Source organism: Rhinoderma darwinii, chromosome 1 (assembly GCF_050947455.1).
Source record: "Rhinoderma darwinii isolate aRhiDar2 chromosome 1, aRhiDar2.hap1, whole genome shotgun sequence".
Lineage (NCBI taxonomy): Eukaryota > Metazoa > Chordata > Amphibia > Anura > Rhinodermatidae > Rhinoderma > Rhinoderma darwinii.
In genome coordinates this window covers 356095468-356119657 of record NC_134687.1, presented here as the reverse complement: position 1 = coordinate 356119657, position 24190 = coordinate 356095468, and positions in this window count along the sequence as shown.

Sequence of the window (24190 nt, the reverse complement as noted above, 5' to 3'; positions counted from 1 at the left end):
TGAAAAAATAGCCTTTTGAAATTTTATTGAAAATATGAGAAATTGCTGCTAAAGTTCTAAGCCTCGTAACGTCCTAGAAAAATAAAAGTACGTGAAAAAAAATGATGCAAACATAAAGTAGACATATGGGGGATGTTAACTAGTAACTATTTTATGTGGTATTACTATCTGTTTCACAAGCAAATACATTTAAATTTAGAAAAATGCAAATTTTTGCAAATTTTTGCTAAAATTTGAAGTTTTTCACAAATAAATATTGAATTTATCGACCAAATTTTTTCACTAACATAAAGTACAATATGTCACGAGAAAACAATCTCAGAATCGCTTGGATAGGTAAAAGCATTCCGGAGTTATTACCACATAAAGTGACACATGTCAGATTTGAAAAAATCATCTGTGTCCACAAGGCCAAAACAGGCTGTGTCTTAAAGGGGTTAAAATTCGCCAAAATTTTTATTTCATGGAGAATACAAGGATTTACAATAACAGACATGTCTGGAGAACTGGCAAGTCCTCTATAATTCCATTGATTAACAGGTAATGTGTTCTCTGATTGTAGTAGTTTACTTTCTTTTTCTATTCCATCCAGCCTAGACCGCCATAATGACTTCTTCTGAACACTGCAGGGTTTGCTGCCCGGACATTTTTGTCCTCTCGCTTTCGCAACCAACCCCAGCCTCTGTTTCAACACAATTAAATTCAGACTCCAGACCAGACCCCTAAATTAATCAGACCTCAGACAAGACCCTATAAACTAATACAGACCCCAGACCTCCTGAATTAATCAGACCCCAGACCTGACCCCTAAACTAATACAGACCCCAGAACAGACCCGCTAAATTAATCAGAATCCAGATCAGACCCCTTAAATTAATCAGACCCCAGTCCAGACCCCACCTAAACTAATACAGACCTCTGAACAGACTGCATCAATTAATCAGACCCCAGATCACACTTCTTAAATTAATCAGCCCCTTAAATTAAGACCCTAGATCAGACCCCTAAACTAACATAGACCCAAAAATCAGACCCACTACATTAATCAGACCCCCAGATCAGACCATCTAAACCAACTAAATTAATCAGATGCCTTAAATTAATAAGACCCCAGATCAGACCACCTTAATTAATCAGAGCCCAGATCAGACCATCTAAATTGATTAGACCCTAGATCCGAGCACCTAAATATATTAGACCCCTAATCAGACCCCCTAAATTAATAAGACCCCAGATCAGAGAAAAAAATAATATTTAGACCCCAGATCAGATGCTTATACTCACCACTCCCGGCTCCCACTCTGGCTCACTGCTCATAAGCTCCAGGCGCCGCTCGCCGCACACCGTGTCCTAATGTTGGATGGCCTCAAGGCCCAAAGCTGAAGAGGAGCCTTGGAGCGAGGAAGGTAAGTATAATTTTATTTTACCACTGTCTGTGGACGTCTATGTCCTTTGTGTGCCTATAGACGAAACTTGCAAGTTATTAATGTCCTGGGATTACAGCTGCCGCAACACTTATTTAAGCAGGCAGTCTCTACAGTATGAGAGGGATGTACTACAGAAATGCACTAATAGGGGATGGAGAGGAAAAAGACGTTTTAAAAGAACGTAATTCAATAGGCTTGTAGAGACAGTTCCACTTTCTCTGTAACATGGCAGACAATGATAACAATTTCCTGTTATTGAATTACAATAAAGGAGAGATCTTGAACATAAACAGCTGAGTTTTAAAGGAAAAGGCTCCACAATATATATGTCACGATTGTAACGTCCATGGCCGCGGACCGTCATTCAGACTTACCCTCTGACGGCTCCGGCCATGGACGTCTGTGTTCTCGGCAGCATCTCCCTCCAGGGAGACGCCGACACTCACTTCCGTGTTCTGAGACTGTTTCCCGCAGCGTGCGCGCTCCCGCGCGTGCACTGCCTTAAAGGGTCAGTACACGTCCAGTTGTTTTTAATCAGTAATTAGCCCAGAATGCTGCTGGGCTATAAAAATGGCTCTGCCCACTTATTCCTTGCCTGAGCGTTGTTGTATACCTAAAGTCTATCTTGCAAATGGTCTCTCAGTGTTTTACAGTTCCCAGTGTTACCCGTTCCTGCAGCCTGTACCCTGTATCCCATGCTATCGTGCCTCTGTGCCATCTACAGTGAAAGTTTAGTCGTGTCTTCCGCGGCATCTACTGTGCCATCTACAGTGAAAGTCAAGTTGTCTATCCGCCACTGTCTACATTGCATCAGGTACCCTTTCTGGACTATAGACATTGTTTTGTACCTAGTTGGCCAGCTGCTATCCCGCTACGCGGTACAGCCCAGTGGGTCCACACCCCGCGTTGTGACAGTACACACAGGCCATGGATCCCGCTGGTCAATTCAAGGGCATGTCACCCTCCTAAGCCATGCAGGCGGACCTGCAGGATCTGCGAGCATGACAGGATCAACTTCTTGTGGCAGTAGACTCCATGGCACAGCAGCTAGGTGCGCTGGCTACTTCCTTCTCTGCTCCTATTCAAGCTCCTCCGATCGACCCTCCTGCTAAACCTCCTGGCAGCTCCGGTTCGGATCCTCGTTCTCTGTGCCATTGCCTACCACAGTTCAATGGAGACGCAAGTTAGTGCAGGGGGTTTCTGAACCAATGCCATATCCACTTCATTCTGCACGTCCAAGCATTTCCTTCGGATGGAGCCAGAATCGCCTTCATTATGTCTCTACTTGTCGGCAAGTCCCTAGCGTGGGCGAATCCAATATGGGAACGACAGGGACCTGAGACTTCCAGGGGTTTGTGCGGTTGTTTCGTACCGTATTCGAAGAGCCTGGACGAGTCTCGTCGGCAGCCACTGCTATCGTTAACCTTCGCCACAAGGATGTCTCCGTGGGCGAAAACACCATCCAGTTCCGGACCCTGGCAGGAGAATTGTCCTGGAACAATGAGGCCTTGGTAGCATCCTTCTGGCATGGCCTATCGCCCGAGATCAAGGACGAACTTGCTGCTCGAGATCTACCAGCTGCCTTGGATGACCTGATTCTACTTGCTACTCGGGTGGACATAAGGCTCAGAGTGAGATCTCAAGAGGTTCGACAGGAGAGATGGCTTCCTAGACTGGCGCCCAACTTCCAGCAACCCCTCTTGCCTTCTTCTTCTACTCCGCCTGAGGTTTCCGATGCAGGTGGATCGGCTTAAACTGTCCGTTCAAGAGAAACAGCGCAGTCGCACCTCTGGACTCTGTTTATATTGCGGCCTCGCTGGCCATGTCATGCGTCTGTGTCCTCAGAAGCCAAAAACCCCAACGCCTAGAATTGGTTGAAGAGACAACCCTGAGCGATACTGCATTTAATAGAGAACTCTCCTCCAAACTGTTCATTCCTGTGACCATTGTCGCTGGCGAGAGACCCCATCCAGTCTTTGCCTACCTGAACTCTGGCTCTGCAGCCAATTTCATCTGCCAAGACCTTGTGGATCTTCTTCAGTTGCCCACTGTTCTGCTGGAAAGGCCGTTGATCATTGCTTCGGTAGATGGACTGCCTTTCCTGACCCAATTTTGTCTGTGACCAAGCCGTTAAGACTCCAAGTGGGAGTTCTTCACTCTGAACTCATCTCCCTGTTTGTCCTGCCCAAGGCCGTCAACCCCGTGCTGCTGGGTTTGCCTTGGCTCCGTCTACACGCCCCAGTCCTGGATTGGAACTCTGGAGAGGTTCTCCAGTGGGGTCCCAAGTGTCTCGACCGCTGTCTGGTGCATGTCCATCAGCCTCAGTCTCCTCCACATCAGTCACGGGCAGGGTTGCCTCCTTGTTACTCTCTGTTCTCAGATGTCTTCAACAAGAAGGAAGCAGAGACATTGCCTCCACATAGAGCATATGATTGCCCTATCGACGGTTGCTGATTCGTCCCCTCCTCACGGTAGAGTATACCCTCTCTCCTTGTCTGAGACCCAGTCTATGTCAGCCTACATTAAGGGGAATCTGGAGAGGGGCTTCATACGTAAATCCTCATCCCGGGCCGGAGCCGGGTTTTTCTTTGTCAAGAAGAAACAGAGATCCCTCCGAACCTGCATTGACTACCGAGGCCTCAACCAGATCACGGTGAAGAACAGGTACCCATTGCCTTTGATTTCGGAACTGTTTGATCGCATACGGGGGGGCAAAATGTTTTCCTAAGCTAGACCTGCTGGGGGCTTACAATCTAATCCGGATTCGTCAGGGTGACGAGTGGAAGACTGCATTTGATACACTGATGGACACTACGAATATCTGGTCATGCCCTTTGGCCTGTGTAACGTGCCCGTGGTGTTTCAAGAATTTGTCAATGACATTTCTCGTGATCTCCTCTATGTCTGTGTTGTGGTGTATCTCGATGACATTTTGATTTTTTTCCCCAGATCTTCTGACTCATCAGGGTCATGCCCGCCATGTGCTGCTTCGATTAAGGGAGAATCATCTTTATGCCAAGCTGGAGAAGTGCGGGTTTGAAAAGAAGTCTCTACCCTTCCTGGGCTATATCATCTCCGATCAGGGCCTCAAACTGGACCCTGAGAAGGTAAAGGCTCTCCTGGAATGGCCACGCCCCCCAAAGCTTAAGAGCCATACAACGCTTCCTGGGATTCGCCAACTTCTACCGGCTGTTCATTCCCAACATCTCTTCATTAACAGCTCCAATCTCCACCCTCACTAAAAAGGGTATGAATGCCAAGGTGTGGACTCCAGAAGCAGAAGTCGCATTTAATACCTTAAAAAAGGCCTCCACGTCAGCCTCTATTCTTCATCACCCTGATGTGTCCCTACAGTTTTCATTCGATGTGGACGCTTCCTTTGTTGGTGCCGGTGCATTTTTGTTCCAGAGAGGTTCGAAAGGCAAGACTGTGGTATGTGGCTACTATTCTAAGCTGTTTTCTCCCGCAGAGCGCAACTACTCGATTGGGGATTGGGAGTTACTGGCCATCAAGCTGGCCCTGCAGGAGTGGAGACACCTACTGGAAGGCGCAGCTCGTCCTATCCTGTCTTCTCGGACCACAAGAACCTGACCTATCTACAGACGGCTAAACAGCTCAATCCTCGTCAAGCCAGGTGGTCATTGTTCTTTGCTCGGTTCTGGTTCGAACTCCACTACCAACCTGCCGACAAGAAAGTGAAGGCCTATGCCTTGTCTAGGTCGTTTGAAACAGAAGACACTGTGGAGTCCACACGGAATATTATCCTTCCTGCATCTTCTCTGTTAACCCTCTGCAAGTTAGAGACATTCCTCCGGGAAGAACTTTTGTACGTCTGGCAGACAGAGGAAGAATCCTTCGCTGGGGTCACAGTTCCAAGCTGGCAGGTCACGCGGCTGTTTTATTTGGTGGATTGGAAGGGATTTGGTCCAGAAGAGAGGTCTTGGGAGCCAGAGGAGAACATCGATGCCCCTGTCCTCGTGAAGAGATTTCTCTCCCGCTCTGGCCCCAAGAAGAGGGGGCGTACTGTAATGTCCATGGCCGCGGACCGTCGTTCAGACTTAGCCTCTGACGGCTCCGGCCATAGATGTCTGTGTTCTCGGCGGCATCTCCCTCCAGGGAGACGCCGGCACTCACTTCCGGGTTCTGAGACTCTTTCCCGCAAGGCGCGCGCGCCCGCGCGTGCACGGCCTTAAAGGACCAGTACGCGTCCAGTTGTTTATAATCAGTAATTAGTCTTGAATGCTGCAGGTCTATAAAAAGGGCTCTGCCCACGTGTTCCTTGCCTGAGCGTTGTTGTATATCTAAAGTTTGTCTTGCAAATTGTCTCCCAGTGTTTTCCAGTTCCCAGTGTTACCCGTTCCTGCTGACTGTACCCTGTATCCCATGCTACCGTGCCTCTGTGCCAACTACAGTGAAAGTCAAGTCGTGCCTTCCGCTGCATCTACTGTGCCATCTACAGTGAAAGTCAAGTTGTGTCTCCGCCACTGTCTACATTGCCTCAGTTACCCTTTCTGGACTATAGACATTGTTTTGTACCTAGTTGGCCAGCTGCTATCCCGCTACGCGGTACGGCCCAGTGGGTCCACACCCCACGTTGTGACAACAATACGTATAGCAGCTGGCCAACAGAGTATCAATTCAATATATAAATATTCCAAGCACAAGGGTACCTGTAGTGGTTCAGACAGTAGCAACGGCTAGGCACAGATGGGACCTTGACAGCAGACGCCAGATGTGGTGTAACACAGCAGGCGGAACCGGTGGCACAACACGACTCCAACAGGTTCAAGGCACAGGAACAAAGCACAGGATAGAGGATACAGGTAGCAGGGCACGGGAACAACGGGAACAGGATAACTCTAAGGGACCATTTGCAAGACTAACATAGGAAAACACAACAGCGCTCAGGCAATGAGCAAAGTGGCAGGGCCCTTCCTATAGTCCAGGGTGATCATGGCCTAATTAATGATAATTCCCATGTGCACACGCTGGCCCTTTAAGGCCGGGCACAAGCTTGCACGCACACCCTATGGGACACAGCGGACCAGAGCGGAAGTGAGCGCTGGTGTCTCCTGAGGAGGAGATGCAGGCCAGCCCTCACAGATCCATGACTGCGGCCACCCGGTGAGTAATCCAGACAGTCCGCGGCCATAGACGCAACAGTGTCCCCCCTCTTACGCCCCTCTTCTTGTGGCCAGAGTGAGAGAGGAACTTCTTAATGAGGGCAGGGGCATTGAGGTTCTCTTCTGGCTCCCAGGACCTCTCCTCTGGACCAAACCCCTTCCAATCCACCAAATAAAAAGTTCTTCCTCCTGCTTTTTTGAAGTCCAGGATCTCCTTAACCTCAAATACATCGGAAGAACCGCTGGGAGCAACTGCAGAGCTAGGTATTTTTGTGTAGCGGTTGAGGACCACAGGCTTCAGGAGGGACACATGAAAGCAGTTGGGGATTCTGAGGGTAGGAGGCAGCCGAAGCTTGTAGGAGACAGGGTTAATTTGCTTCTCAGGATCCATCTTGAAGCTTTGATCCGAGATGATGTAGCCCAGGAAGGGTAGGGAATTCTTCTCAAACACACACTTCTCTAGCTTGGCATAAGGGCGATTCTCCCTTAATCGCAGCAGAACTTGATGGACATGTCTCCAATGAGTCCTCGGATCTGGAAAAAAAATCTAAATGTTATCGAGATAGACCACAACACAGACCTAGAGGAGATCTCAGAAGATGTCATTGACGAACTCTTGGAAGACCGCGGGAACGTTACACAGACCAAAGGGCATTACCAGGTATTCATAGTGCCTGTCTCGGTGTTGAATGCCGTCTTCCATCCGTCACCCCGGCGGATCCAGATCAAGTTGTAAGGGTCTAGTTTAGAGAATATCTTGGCTCCTTGTATGTGGTTAAATAGTTCGGAAATTAGTGGCAGCGGATATTTGTTCTTGACCGTGATTTGATTGAGGGCCCGGTAGTCGATGCAAGGCCGAAGAGATCCGTCTTTCTTCTTGACAAAGAAGAGCCCGGCCCCGGCCGGGGAGGAGGATTTTTGTATGAAACCGCTCTCCAGATTCTCCTTGATATAGGTCGACATAGACTGAGTCTCTGGGAAAAAGAGAGGGTATACCCGTCCATGAGGAGGGGACGCATTAGGAGCCAGTTCAATAGAGCAGTCATAAGCCCGGTGTGGGGGCAGCATCTCAGCTTCCTTCTTGTTGAAGACATCCGCAAACTGAGAGTAATGAGGAGGTAATCCTGCCAACGACTGAGGCAAAGGAGGCTGAGCCGGATGGATCTGCAACAGACAGTGATTGAGACACTTGGAGCCCCATTGGAGAACCTCTACAGAATTTCAGTCCAGGACTGGTGCATTTAGTCAAAGCCAAGGCAGGCCCAGCAGCCCAGGGTTGATGGCTTTGGGCAGGACAAGAAATGAAATTAGCTCCGAATGAAGGGCTCCAACTTGGAGCTTCAGCTGTTTGGTCTCAGATACAATTGGATCGGGCAGAGGTAGTCCATTCACTGAGGCAACAGCCGAAGGACATCTCCAGGGGGACTGTGGGCAACTGGGGAAGATCCAGTAGGTCCTTTTGGATGAAGTTAGCTGCAGATCCAGAGTCCCGATAGACAGATACCCGGTGCGTCTTCTCGCCGGACGCTATGGTCACGGGGATGGATAGTTTTGAAGAGAGTTTTTTTATTTAGTGCTGTATTGTCTAAGGTTGTCTCTCCAACCAATCCTAGACATTTGGAGTTCTTTGGCTTCTGAGGGCACAAACGCACAACATGGCCTCCGAGGCCGCAAAGTCCCGAAGTGTGTCTGCGTTGTTTCTCCTGGACGGATAATTTGAGCCGGTCCACCTGCATAGGCTCCTCTTGTGGAACAACTGGTGAGGGCAACAGGGATTTCTGGAAAGTAGGAGCCAGCCTGGGAAGTCTTCTCTCCCAACGAACCTCTTGGGATCGCTCCCGGAACCTCATGTCAATCCGGGTGGCGAGAAGAATGAGGTCATCCAGGGTCGGTGGCAGATCACAAGCGGCAACCTCGTCTTTAATCTCGGAAGACAGTCCCTGCCAGAATGTAGCCCCCAAGGCCTCATTGTTCCAGGACAGCTCTGTCATTAAGGTGCGAAACTGAATGGCATGCTCGCCCATGGAGGTGTCTCCCTGGCGAAGGGTCAGCCAAGATGCAGCAGCAGATGAGATTTGCCCTGGTTCCTCAAATACCGAACGGAAAGTCCATAGGAAACACTGGAAGTCACGGGTCTTTGGTCCCTGACGTTCCAAGATAGAAGTCGCCCATGCTAGGGCCTTGCCCTTAAGGAGCGAGATTATGAAAGCGATCCTTGCGCCATCAGACGGAAATGCTTTGGCATGTAGGCTGAAGTGGATCTGGCACTGGTTCAGAAAACCCCTGCAGGTACTCGCGTCTCCGTTGAAGCGAGAAGGTAGTGGTAGCAAGAATCAGGACTCGGTACTGGTAGTACCAGGAGGTGTAATAGGAGGAACAGCCGGAGGGACAGGAACAAGTGCCTTGATGGCTGCAGCTTGCGCATCCAGTTGCTGTTTAATGAAGTTCACTGCCAGGAGAAGTTGGTCTTGGCTTGACCGAAGGTCTGCCTGCCTGGCTTGTGACACCACCATGGCCTGAGCATACTGTTACGATCTGTGGGTGTGTGTACCCACTGGGCCATACTGCTGTAGCTGGATAGCAGCTGGCCAACAGAGTACCAAGTCAATATTTAAATAGTCCAAGCACAAGAATACCTGTAGTGGTTCAGACAGTAGTAACGGCTAGGCACAGATGGGACCTTGACAGCAGACACCAGGTGTGGTGTAACACAGCAGGCGGAACCAGTGACACAACATGAATCCAACAGGTTTAAGGCACAGGAACAAATAGCACGGGGTACAGGTAGCAGGACACCATTTGCAAGACTAACATAGGAAAACACAACAACTCTCAGGCAATGAGCAAAGGTGCAGGGCCCTTCTTATAGTTCAGGGTGATCATGGGCTAATTAATTATAATTCCCATGTGCGTGCGCTGGCCCTTTATGGCAGGGCACGAGCACGCGTGCACACCATACGTGACACAGCGGACAGGAACGGAAGTGAGTGCTAGCGTCTCCTGGGGAGGACACCAGGGGGTGAGTAATCCCGATGGTCCACGCCCATGGACGCAAAATGTCTCTCTCTCTCTATATATATATATATATATATATATATACATATATATATGTGTGTGTTAAAAAATGTACACAAGGATCTAAGAGCAATTTTTACTTCACTGGAGGAATGCTTTCATATCGATGTTACTTAATCTGAAACATACACTCCTCAACATTGAAGTTGCAACACCAAGAAGGGCAAGCCGTAGAGTTATGCAAATCAAAGAAGTGACAGGTGTCGCTAAGCTCTTCAAATGATGACATTTTCAAGCCCCTGGCTCCAATCTGTTGCTTGTGGAAGGGACATAAAAAAACAGATTGAAAGCAAAGTTGTTTAGCTACATGAAACCTCAAAACTGTGGTGTGGGATGATTGTGTGATGCCTCCTGTTCGTCGACATGCCAATTTTTGCCACTTGTCGTAAACTGAGAGGTACAGAATCCTTGAACTGAGGAACCTTGGTTTATCACTCCGGCAGATCGCTACACACCTAGGCCGAGATATCAGCACTGTTTAATTTTGCGCGTCCCAGAGGTTGGGAGAATAACAACAAATGGTAATGACAGCAAGATGTGCGCAACATTTCAGGTACACTAACAGCTCGGCATTACATTGATTTGGTCGTGGAAGCAGTGGTACGGCCATTTCTTCTAAGTGACCCAGAAGCCGTTCTTCAACAGGACAACGCCAGGCCGCTCGTGCTACTGTGAGCAGCCTGTTTGGCCTAAACGTCCTACCATGGCCTGCAGCATCTCTGGACTTGTCTCCTATCGAGCACATCAGGGACGTCATCGGTCGGCAATTGCAAAGGGAACTGCCTGCAGCCAATCTTGATGACTCAGCGTGGCATAACATTACTCAGACAACTGTTAGTAACCTCATTGATATCATGCCAAGGCGCGTATATTCGATACTGAATAAATCAAGATGTTTGGAATATTTTCATTCCATTTTTTTTATCATTTGCATATCATTAACATGTCTATTGATCCTGTGATTTCCACAATTCCAAAACTTTTCCTTCTTGGTTTGCAATTTCAAAGTTGAGGAGTGTATTTATGAACATATCATAGGGCACTTCATAAGTTTATTACAATTTGAACTGGAAGAAAAATATTCACCCTTATTTTGCTGAAAAAAAAAGAAGATAAGTTCATAATACACATTTGAGTCACATTATAATGACCACCAGCTAATATCCAGAGTATGCACCGTGTGCAGCACGGACAGCAGCTAGACAGGCTGGGAGTGACTCAATAAGGTGCTGGTAGGTTGTCTCAGGTATATGGAGCCATGCTGACTGCAGAGCGTTCCACATTTGTGTAGGGGAGGATCCATAGAGCGAACAAGACGATCGAGGTTGTCCCACAGATGCTCAATTGGGTTCAAGTCGGGCAAATTAGGGGGCCAGGAAAGTACTTGGAAGTCTTGGTTGTGCTTTTCCAACCACTTTTCCAACCACTGTCGGACATTTCTAGCCGTGTGACATGTCGCATTGTCTTGCTGGAAGATTCCATTTGCCCCAGGGAATACAAACAGCTGCCGTGAAAATGAAAGCCTTTTTTTCCGATGCACCTTTGTTAGCATAGGAGCAGTGAGCATCCATCTGTTCGGAGCCCCATACGCAGTAGGGTTCACTGAACTGTTGTTTTAGATACACAATTACACATCTGGTATCCCCCTGGTTGATTTTCACGGTGAGCTGCTCCACTGTAGGGTGTCGTTCAGCCCTCGCACACCTTCGTATCCAACGTTTACCTCTCACATCAATGACATGTGGTGCTCAGCAGTTTCTACGTCGTTATTTCCCAATGGTGCCATTTGTCCACGAACTATACACTTTCACCACAGCAGCACGAACAGTTCACAAACTGCGCTGTTTAAGAAATACTGCCACACTCGGCCCGAAAGCCAATAATCATGCCTTTTTGCAACTCTGATAAAACGCTTCTTTTACCCATGGCAACAACGAGTGAAATGTGTTCAGACAGCCGACCGCACACCTTATATATGCACCAAGCCAGCCCACGACACATCACTTCCTTCATGGGTTAATAATAAAGTAATAGGTTTATAAATATATCATAGGAACAGTATGTCATATTTTCTAACATATGTGTTACATGATACGTGTCAAATTAACTTTTTATTAAAGAGGTTGCCTGATTAGAAAATTCATTTTCAACACTCTATTAGGGAAATCCTTTATTCAGAACTCTCACCTATTAACCAGAGCAGAGAGCGACTACAAAGAGCATTTCTCATTGTGGATTCGGCTTGTTGGTGCAATACACCTACAGCCAATTGATTTCAATTTGCACTGTATAATGCTTCACTTTCCCCACTGTGGCATTACAGGGGTATTGGACACTGGTTCCCCCACAGATTACAGCTGATCGCTGGGAGTCTCAGCAGTGAGAGACCCTTTGATATAGTTAATGTAAAACTTGGTCAGTATCAGTGCAAGCTTCTCTGGCTAGAACAGGTGATAGACCTGCAACGACATCATGGTCAAGTGACCACACAGGTTTTCCACACAGTGGCAGTCTGGATACTAGAGAGTAATAGGGTAAAAATGCAAAAATATCAGGGTATTTTTTGGACAATAACAGGGATTTCAAAAGAAATAGTATTCCACGGTAGCGTTTTAAAGTATAAAAATAATTATTAGTATATGAGCAACGTATTTGGGAGCTGTACTAGCGCCTTTATCAGGCAGTAAGGGTAATACATAAAATCAGCATGTATCCATTTATAGCATGTATCCATTTCACATGCGAGAACAATTAAATAAAAGACAGACACACCTCTTTTGGAGGAGGGATGGGTATGCGAAAGATAAACCTTAGATTCAAATACATTTGAAAATATTGTGGATACAAACAGCAAATAGTGATCATTAAAATAGCAGAAACCGCATAAGTAAATTTTATGCATGAAAAATAAAATAACATTAACAATCATTGTGGTGTGTTTCTGTTGACCTCTGTACCAAGTGACATCATGGATTGCGTCAGGGTTCAGCGTCAGGGTTCAATTCTTCACAGTTAAGGCAGCGATCAAAGTGGAGTAAAAGAGGAGCTTGGGTTGACAATAGAAAATACATTGAGGAGGTCGTTGGAGTTAATGATATGACAAAGTAGGTCAATAGTGTAAAAGTTTGTAAAAAAATTCCTATAAAGATGCATTCATGTTTAGTCTTGTCCGTTACAAAAGCTGAGAATAGATAAAACAGAAGAATAAATGGACTAATGCCAGTGGAGAGTAGCTGTGAATGTTATTAGTAAGCAGAGAACTGGTCAATTGTTTGGCAATGAGGGTGAGAGGGTAGCTTGAGGCATATCACAGGGGCACTGAGTTAGGAGGTGGTGTAGTAATTAGAATAATTTCCAGTGGGACAGGTCATTCATTTATTTGCTTTGTGATTCCGTGTAAAGGCTGTGTGAGGAGATATGATTGAATGAGTCCGTAAATATGCTGGCTAATGCACAGACATATTTGACCTGTATGGAGACATTCATCATGGAGAACTCATCCACAGTGCTGGGAGGTGTTTGTTCGTAAGTATTGACGTGTCATCAAATCCATTTATGCTTATAGGGGCGGAGGACGTTTGCATGCAGGAGTGCTAGGATAATAAAAGTTGTTCAACAAGTATTTTCTATTATTTAATTCAATCCTTCTGGGTAGAGAATGGCAATAGATCTAATAGGACTCTCTGTTTTTTCGTTTTGCAAAACTATTGTTTTTCTCTTTACTAATTATTTCTATGGGAAGGATATTTAGTAGTAGTGGGTTGGAATCGTGGATGGCTGCAAAGTTGCATGACAAACTGTTTTTGGAAAATAATTAGTGATATTGGAATGATGCTTGTTAGTTCTGGCTCTAAGGCCCCATGCACAGGAACGTAAAAACGCCCGTAATTACGAGCCGTAATTACGGCACGTTTTTACTGGCCCATGGACTTCTATTGGCCACGGGTACCTCCCCGTATGCTTATGGGAAGGTACACGTGCCGTTGAAAAATATAGAACATGTCCTATTTCAGGCCGTAATTATGGCACGGGCAGGCCCATAGAAGTCTATGGGGCTCCCGTAATTACAGGTGACTACGTGTGTGCACCCGTAATTACGGGAGCACTGCTAGGCGACATCAGTGAATAGTCACTGTCCAGGGTGCTGAAAGAGTTAAACAATCGGCAGTAACTCTTTCAGCATCCTGGAAAGAAACTACCGATCACAATATAAATCAACCTGTAAAAAAAAAAGACGTTCATACTTACCCAGAATTGCCTGCTTCTTCCTCCAGTCCGGCTTCCTGGGATGACGTTTCAGCCCATGTGACCGCTGCAGCCAATCACAGGCTGCAGCGGTCTCATGGACTGCCACGTCATCCAGGGAGGTCGGGCTGGATGTCGAAATACAATGTTTTACAATGTATTTTGAATGTAAATTGTATGTTTCAGATAGCCATCCCTTCTCCAAAGGGGGGTGTCTATTGTTTGTCCCTGTCAGTATACTGTATAATAGCTGACTGTATGTATTACCCTTTAAACCTAATAAAGGAGCTGCTACACTGCAAAAAGCAAGGAAAACCCAGGGGCAAACGAGGAGGCAGAAACAGACAAAACCAACACTCCAAACAGAAAACCAAAGAGAGCACTGTTAAATTGTTCAATTTATCTGATTATCAGTTAAGCAAACAGGAAATTTCCATTCTGTCTCTTTTTACCCTACAACCAAATCCAATGGCATCTAACTATTCCTAGTTTTAAAAGCGTGTATCAGAAAATTAACCCTAACAAGACATTGTTCTATACTACCTAAATCCTCAACAAACACAACATCCAATCCAAGCCCTTCTTTAGACCTCAAACCTATTGCCACAGGCAGACCAAAATCACAATTTTATCCAATCCACCATCAAGGTCCACACATTAAGGCTGGATTCACACGACCATGTTACGTCCGTAAAGGACGGAACGTATTTCGGCCGCTAATCCCGGACCGAACACACTGCAGGGAGCCGGGCTCCTAGCATCATAGTTATGTATGACGCTAGGAGTCCCTGCCTCGCTGCAGGACAACTGTCCCGTACTGAAAACCAGCCTAAGACATTCTATTCCATGGTTTCCAGGGATTTCAGAGGCATTGATCAAATCCTCATCTTACCATCAACATCCAACCTGAATCAAGAAAAAAGACACACTTTACGCTCTCTCAAAGCCAACAATAACATAGTAATCCAGTCAGCCGTCAAAGGCGGTGGCACTATAATTCAAAACAGAGCAGACTATGTGCCAGAAGCAATGAGAATCCAATCAGGTAAAGATTTTTATGAATTTCTTACAAATAATCCATAAGAAGAGCATCTAATGAAATACATCACTTTAACCACCACAGCAGTAAAAAATTGTCACCTAACAAAAAAAAGAAAAAGCCTTTCTAGAGATCCAAGAACCTAATTTCCCATACTTTTACCACTTACGAAAAAGTCACAAATGCAATAAACCCATAATCTCTGAACTACGATTACTAACTAGCAACCTATCCCATTACATAGACATATACAAAAATTGGGTCATACAATTACCATCATTCATAAAATATTTAACACAATTTTTACTGTTATTTTATTTCATGGATACATTTTATTAATGCATTCTCTGCTCTTTTAATGATCAAAGTTTGCTACTTGTGTCCACAATGTTTTAAAATGTATTTGAATGTTAAATGTATTTTTTGACTAACCATCCATTTTCGAAAGGGCGAGTCTGTCTTTTAATTTTCAATTTGTTTAATTGTTTATTTATTTGTTCCCGCCTGTATAAATGACAGTTGCTATAGAATAGCTGAGGACTGTATATATTTCGCTTCATGCCTTAAACCTTTTACAGCCCTGGTACAGCCCCGAAATACATTGCTCAAATAGTTTCATACTTTTAAACTTTTCCATGGAAAACTATTTCTTTTAGAGTCCCTGTTTGTGCTCAAAAAATACTCAGCTATTTTTCCATTTTTATTCTATTACTGCCAAGAGACAATCCACAGGAATCTCCTTATCTCCCTGGGTGGAGCAGATACAGAACAGAAACTCCTGAAAATATCTTCCTACAGAGTTATGCCCGGATGTTGCACAATTCAAAGAGGTGAGAAATTTACTTACAGTTGCCTAATTTATTCCACCTTTTTTTTTAGAGGTGCTTCACCATGAAGCCCCCAGTGTCCTTTTTTTTTTCTCTGTTGGAGACCCAAGAGGCAGTGCACGGGAGATAAGAGAGAAGCCTGGAGAGCGCACCTAACACTCTCCTTCCCACCTCCAACATCACCTTCTTACCTTCTGCAGACTCTTCTCTATGGTGAAGATACTGCTGCCAGTAAGAGAGGGGTGGGGATGGGAAAACTGCTGCTGTCAATGGGGAGGAATAAGATGTGAAAGGAAGTGGTGTTAAGAAATTTAACGGTACTGTCAGTGGATGGAAGCATGTGGGAAAAGCTGCTGCCAGTATAGGGGGATGTGGAGAAAACTGATGCTGGAGGAGGGGGGATGTGGTAAAGCTGCTGCTAGTGGAGGTGGAGATGTGGAGAAAGCTGCTGCCAGTGGCGGGAGGGATGCGGAGGTTGAATGTGGAGAAAGCTGTTGCTAGTGAGGGTGTGGAGTAAACTGCTGCCAGTGGAGGGGGGTGTGGAGAAAACTGCTGCCATTGTAGGGGGAATGTGGAGAAAGCTGCTGCCCGTGTAGGGGTATGTGAAGAAAACGGCTGCTAGTGGAGGGAAATCTGATAAAGCTGCGACTAGTGAAGGGGGTGATATGGAGAACGCTCCTGCCAGTGGGGGGAGGGATGTGGAAAGGGAATGGGGAGAAAGCAGTTGCAAGTGGAAGGGGGATGTGGAGAAAGCTGTTGCTAGTGGAGGTGGTGATGTGGAGAAAGCTGCTGCCAGTGGCGGGAGGGATGCGGAGGGTGAATGTGGAGAAAGCTGTTGCTAGTGAGGGGGTGGAGAAAACTGCTGCCAGTGGAGGGGGGTGTGGAGAAAACTGCTGCCAATGTAGGGGGAATGTGGAGAAAGCTGCGGGGTATGTGAAGAAAACGGCTGCTAGTGGAGGGAAATCTGATAAAGCTGCGACTAGTGAAGGGGGAGATATGGAGAACGCTCCTGCCAGTGGGGGGAGGGATGTGGAAAGGGAATGGGGAGAAAGCAGTTGCAAGTGGAGGGGGGATGTGGAGAAAGCTGTTGCTAGTGGAGGGGGCATGTGGACAAAGCTGTTGCTAGTGAAGAAACTTGTTGCCAGTGAAGGGAGGTGTGGGGAAAGTTGCTACTAGTAAAGGGGAGATGTGGATAAAGCTGCTGCTAGTGGAGGGGGATGTGGAGAAAGCTTTTGCTAGTAGAGGGGGGATGTTGAGAATGCTGCTGTTAGGTAAGGGGGGATGTACAGAAAGCTGCTACTAGTGGAGAGGGTGAAGTGGAGAAAGTTGCTGCTAGTGGAAAGGGGATGTGGAGAAAGCTGCTGCCAATGGAGGGGGGAAATGGGAAGAAAGCTGCTGCTAGTGGAGGTGGATGAAGAGTAAGCTGCTGCTAGGGGAGGGAGGCATGGAGAAAGTTACCACAAGGGCACAACAGGCCGGTAAGTAGTCGGTCAATATGTGGGCCTGGCTGACGTATACTTAAGTCGTCCAGTGGTCCCGCACTGGCGGCTGAGTAGGAGAATAGAAATAATTTAGAAGATATGCAACTCTTTATTCTACTGACAATTCTCCCTTCTTTTTCCAACATAGTGACATGTATCCCCTTTCTCCACGGGCCACCTTCCCCTACCAGCATCAGTGCACCTATCCTGGCTAAAGGAGATATACTGTATATGCATATATACACTATAGGTAAAAAGTTTTAGAACACCTACATTTTTCCAGTTATTTTTTTACATTAACACAGTACTGGTACAGCAAATAACGAATGGTTCAAAGGTTCAAAAGTAAGTTAAAACCATAAAAATAATGTGAATTTTTAACCTCAAACGCAAAAATAGTCTGAATTTCGGATTTTAACCAAAGGGATTTTTTCAGGGAAGACATCAAGGACAGCTGCTGTGCAGCACAGAAAGCAAATTATGGTTTGAAATTGGATGCAAACAATTCCTACAGGTGTCTCCACTTTTGGAGATTACTTATAAACCTTCTGATTCTATATAACCAGTGTTGGAACAGACTGCATTACACCACCCTGTAGGGCAGGATTTGAACAGTTTTGCTCTTCAGGACAGAACACATTGATATAAATAATGGCAAGAAAATGTAAATTAACAAAAGAAGACAGACAGACGATTATAAGTGTAGGTCTGTCCTACAGAGAAATTGCCAAGAAAGCCAAGGTGGCAGTCAGTATAGTTTCCTATACCATCAAAAGGCACTTGGAAACTGCTGGAAACTCTGACAGGAAGAGGTCTGGCAGACCAAAGGCCACTACAAAATCAGATGACAAGTTTTTGAGAGTCAACAGTTTGCGTGTTTGGCGCCCCACACCACAAAATCTTCCAGCCCAGCTTAATGCAGCAAAAAATAAACAAGTTTCCATTTCAACTGTGAAGAGAAGACTTCTATCTGCAGGTTTGACAGGTCGAGTATCAGTAAGAAAGCCACTGCTAAGATTGCAAAATTAAAAAAAAGAGACTTGCCTGGGCCAAGCAGAACCTCCAGTGGGCTACTGAAGAGTCAACAAAGAAGGTCTTATGGACTGATGAACCAAAATTTGACATCTATGGTACATCACGCATGTTTTTTTTTATGTCGTCGAGTACGTGAAAGGATGCTTCCTCAGCGTGTGACACCAACTGTCAAAAATGGAGGAGGAAGTGTGATGGTCTGGGGCTCTTTTGCTGGATCCAGAGTTGGCAACTCGCACAGGGTTACTGGCACACTGGACAAAAAGGGCCACCACAGCATTTTGATGCGCCATGCAATACCCTTTGGTCTACGCCTACTTGGTCAGGGGTTCATAATACAGCAAGACAATGATCCAAAACATACTTCTAGGTTATGTCAGAACTACCTAAGCAGAAAAGAAGAAGCCAATAGGCTTCAAAGAATGGAATGGCTTGCACAGTCTCCAGCCTTAAACCCCATTGAGCTTGATTGGGATGAACGGGACAGAAGGGTGAAAGCAAAGCAATCTACAAGTGCAGCACATTTGTGGGAACTACTGCAACAATGTTGGGAATAAATTTCTGAACAATATCTGAATGCAATTGTAGAAAGAATGCTTCGATTGTGTAATGCTGTTATATCAGCTAGAGGTGGCTACTTTGAAAAGTCAAAAATCTAGATTTAATTTGTTGAAACAAAGTTAATCCATTATTTTTATTCATCTTGACTTGTTTATTTATTCTATGCCTTAATTTTAAAGTACAATTGAGACATTAAACTCTGTAAATATCCATGAAAACTGGTAAAATTTAGGTGTTTTAAAAATTTTGACTGGTAGTGTATGTATATATATATAGATATACATATATATATATATAGATATATATATATATATATATATATATATATACACTACCGTTCAAAAGTTTGGGGTCACGCAGACAATTTTGTGTTTTCCATGAAAACTCACACTTATATTTATCAAATGAGTTGCAAAATGACTAGAAAATATAGTCAAGGCATTGACAAGGTTAGAAATAATGATTTTTATTTGAAATAATAATTTTCTCCTTCAAACTTTGCTTTCGTCAAAGAATGCTCCATTTGGACAGCAATTACAGCATTGCAGACCTTTGGCATTCTAGCTGTTAATTTGCTGAGGTAATCGGGAGAAATTTCACCCCATGCTTCCAGAAGGCCCTCCCACAAGTTGGATTGGCTTGATGGGCACTTCTTGCATACCATACGGTCAAGCTGTCCCACAACAGCTCTATGGGGTTGAGATCTGGTGACTGCGCTGGCCACTCCATTACAGATAGAATACCAGCTGCCTGCTTCTTCCCTAAATAGTTCTTGCATAATTTGGAGGTGTGCTTTGGGTCATTGTCCTGTTGTAGGATGAAATTGGCTCCAATCAAGAGCTGCCCACAGGGTATGGTATGGCATGGCGTTGCAAAATGGAGTGATAGCCTTCCTTATTCAAAATCCCTTTTACCTTGTACAAATCTCCCACTTTACCAGCACCAAAGCAACCCCAGACCATCACATTACCTCCACCATACTTGACAGATGGCGTCAGGCACTTTTCCAGCATCTTTTCAGTTGTTCTGCGTCTCACAAATGTTCTTCTGTGTGATCCAAACACCTCAAACTTAGATTTGTCTGTCCATAACACTTTTTTCCAATCTTCCTCTGTCCAATGTCTGTGTGCTTTTGCCCATATTAATCTTTTCCTTTTATTAGCCAGTCTCAGATGTGGCTTTTTCTTTGCCACTCTGCCCTGAAGGCCAGCATTCCGGAGTCGCCACTTCACTGTAGACGTTGACACTGGCGTTTTGCGGGTACTATTTAATGAAGCTGCCAGTTGAGGACCTGTGAGGCGTCTATTTCTCAAACTAGAGACTCTTATGTACTTGTCTTGTTGCTCAGTTGTGCAGCGGGGCCTCCCACTTCTCTTTCTACTCTGGTTAGAGCCTGTGTGTGCTGTCCTCTGAAGGGAGTAGTACACACCGTTGTAGGAAATCTTCAGTTTCTTGGCAATTTCTCGCATGGAATAGCCTTCATTTCTAAGAACAAGAATAGACTGTTGAGTTTCACATGACAGCTCTCTTTTTCTAGCCATTTTGAGAGTTTAATCAAACCCACAAATGTAATGCTCCAGATTCTCAACTAGCTCAAAGGAAGGTCAGTTTTATAGCTCCTCTAAACAGCAAAACTGTTTACAGTGGTGCTAACATAATTGCACAAGGGTTTTCAAGTGTTTTCTAATCATCCATTAGCCTTCTAACACAGTTAGCAAACACAATGTACCATTAGAACACTGGAGTGATGGTTGCTGGAAATGGGCCTCTATACACCTATGTAGATATTGCATTAAAAACCAGACGTTTGCAGCTAGAATAGTCATTTAGCACATTAACAATGTATAGAGTGTATTTCTGATTAATTTAATGTTATCTTCATTGAAAAAAACTGTGCTTTTCTTTCAAAAATAAGGAAATTTGTAAGTGACCCTAAACTTTTGAACGGTAGTGTGTATATATATATATATACATATATATATATTTCTTAATTGAGGTGTGTCTATAGTGCGCTCCTGTGGGTCTCCATGTATGCTCAAGAAGCATGACCTTGGTTGCATAAATGCATATGAAAAGATTAGTTTGCCTTCCTACATGATAGAGGTATATACATATGGGTTAAGTTGTGGGTTAAGAGGTGCATATTTGGGTCTGACTGGAGGACCTTTTCTCTAGAGAGTGTTCCAGACACTATATACTATTACAGTGTGCACCGTATTTTTCTGTATTCTCCTTGTATTTCCTATGCCGTCTAATATTTAGCGGCATTAATGGCTATCTCCCGTTTACCCACACCTAATATGGTGATTTAGACACATTAGTTTCAACAGTGCATGCGCGGACTTGCGCAATAGGGTGATACACTCCTGACATATCGAATCCCTTGGGCATGCGCAGTAGCGCACAAGGGACGCCGTGAATAGCGCGGCTACATTGAATTACTATGGCCGGTATCATCATGGTGAGTGTTTTCCATATGTAATCCTTTATTGTTTTCACGAATATACACTTATTACCATTACGTTGTTTACAAATCGAAACCTATGTATGTACAGGTTATAACATTACATGCATTTTCTGTATCACTATCTTATGATTGTGTATTTGCTATTTATTATAATTTTACTGTTTATGGTAAATTATCACTTGATGAAAGCACCTCCTTGCTCTATATATATGCTGTTAAAACATGTGTTTACTAGCTTGAGAAAGGCTCTATTGTAGAGCTGAAACGTTGCAATCTTGATTGATGGAATAAAGCACCTTTTCTATTTTTGCTACATCTCTGGAGTGCTGCCTGATTTCTGGAAATACATATTTGGGTGACCTTGGCTGTGTCCCTGCCGGGCTTGCACCCTCATCTTTATGATATTTTGACTGTTCGGTTGACACTTTCTTGTGTTTATATATATATATTTATATATATATATACAGTGAAGGAAATAAGTATTTGATCCCTTGCTGATTTTGTAAGTTTGCCCACTGTCAAAGACATGAACAGTCTAAAATTTTTAGGCTAGGTTAATTTTACCAGTGAGAGCTAGATTATATTTAAAAAAAAACTGAAAATCACATAGACAAAATTATATATATTTATTTGCATTGTGCACAGAGAAATAAGTATTTGATCCCCTACCAACCATTAAGAGTTCAGCCTCCTCCAGACCAGTTACACGCTCCAAATCAACTTGGTGCCTGCATTAAAGACAGCTGTCTTAAATGGTCACCTGTATAAAAGACTCCTGTCCACAGACTCAATTAATCAGTCTGACTCTAACCTCTACAACATGGGCAAGACCAAAGAGCTATCTAAGGATGTCAGGGACAAGATCATAGACCTGCACAAGGCTGGAATGGGCTACAAAACCATAAGTAAGACGCTGGGTGAGAAGGAGACAACTGTTGGTGCAATAGTAAGAAAATGGAAGACATACAAAATGACTGTCAATCGACATCAATCTGGGGCTCCATGCAAAATCTCACCTCGTGGGGTATCCTTGATCCTGAGGAAGGTGAGAGCTCAGCCGAAAACTACACGGGGGGAACTTGTTAATGATCTCAAGGCAGCTGGGACCACAGTCACCAAGAAAATCATACATAACACATTACGCCGTAATGGATTAAAATCCTGCAGTGCCCGCAAGGTCCCCCTGCTCAAGAAGGCACATGTACAGGCCCTTCTGAAGTTTGCAAATGAACATCAGGATGATTCTGAGAGTGATTGGGAGAAGGTGCTGTGGTCAGATGAGACTAAAATTGAGCTCTTTGGCATTAACTCAACTCGCCTTGTTTGGAGGAAGAGAAATGCTGCCTATGACCCAAAGAACACCGTCCCCACTGTCAAGCATGGAGGTGGAAACATTATGTTTTGGGGGTGTTTCTCTGCTAAGGGCACAGGACTACTTCACCGCATCAATGGGAGAATGGATGGAGCCATGTACCATCAAATCCTGAGTGACAACCTCCTTCCCTCCACCAGGACATTAAAAATGGCTCGTGGCTGGGTCTTCCAACACAACAATGACCCGAAACATACAGCCAAGGCAACAAAGGAGTGGCTCAAAAAGAAGCACATTAACGTCATGGAGTGGCCTAGCCAGTCTCCAGACCTTAATCCCATCGAAAACTTATGGAGGGAGCTGAAGATCCGAGTTGCCAAGCGACAGCCTCGAAATCTTAATGATTTACAGATGATCTGCAAAGAGGAGTGGGCCAAAATTCCATCTAACATGTGTGCAAACCTCATCATCAACTACAAAAAACGTCTGACTTCCGTGCTTGCCAACAAGGGTTTTGCCACCAAGTATTAAGTCTTGTTTGCCAAAGGGATCAAATACTTATTTCTCTGTGCACAATGCAAATAAATATATATAATTTTGACAATGTGATTTTCTTTTCTTTTTTTTATATAATCTATCTCTCACTGGTAAAATTAACCTAGCCTAAAAATTCTAGACTGTTCATGTCTTTGACAGTGGGCAAACTTACAAAATCAGCAAGGGATCAAATACTTATTTCCTTCACTGTATATATATATATATATATATATATATATATATATATACATATATATATGCACACACACACACACATATATATATTGTAATGATGGGGGTAGGGAAACAGACAAGTGAGCCCTAATCTACCCGCCACTCAGTCCCTGCCTACTTGCAACGACCCGCCCTAGGCGACGGGGTACAACTGGGCGACGGTCCCTACGCTCAATAAGTGCACGACAGACAAACAGACAAGAGACACAGAAGCTAAGGGAAATGGGGCAGTTGCCCACGGCAACACCGTGAGCAACAAGAGTAGTGAACGAGCCGAGTCAAACCAGGAGTGTACGAGGTACCAAACGCAGAGCAGGAGAGTAGTGAACAAGCCGAGTCAAACCAGGAGTGTATGAGGTACCAAACGCAGAGCAGGAGAGTAGTCAGTAAGCCAGGGTCAATATGAAGCAGGGACAAATAGTTCAAGAAGCTGCAGCAGGGCCAGGAAACCAACAGAGAAGAATCACAAGCAAGGAGGAACAGGAAAGGCAGGTATAAATAGACAGAGGGCGGGAGCTAGCTCCATCTGGCCAGGCTGTGATAGGCTCTCCCACTCCTAATCCTGCCATCCTGAGTGGTGGAAGATGGAGTCAGTCTCACAGACATAGAAGCAGGTGCAGACTGATTACCTATGGGTGTTGACATAGAAGCTGTGCCTGGCGGATCCTTTACATATATAGTGTATATATAGGCACATATATATATATATATATATATATATATATATATATATATATATACGTTTGGCATACATTTGCCAGTTAAAATCTATGGGCACATTGGTGTAACAGTTCAGAACAGACGTAGTATGAATTCAGCCTTATGTATTC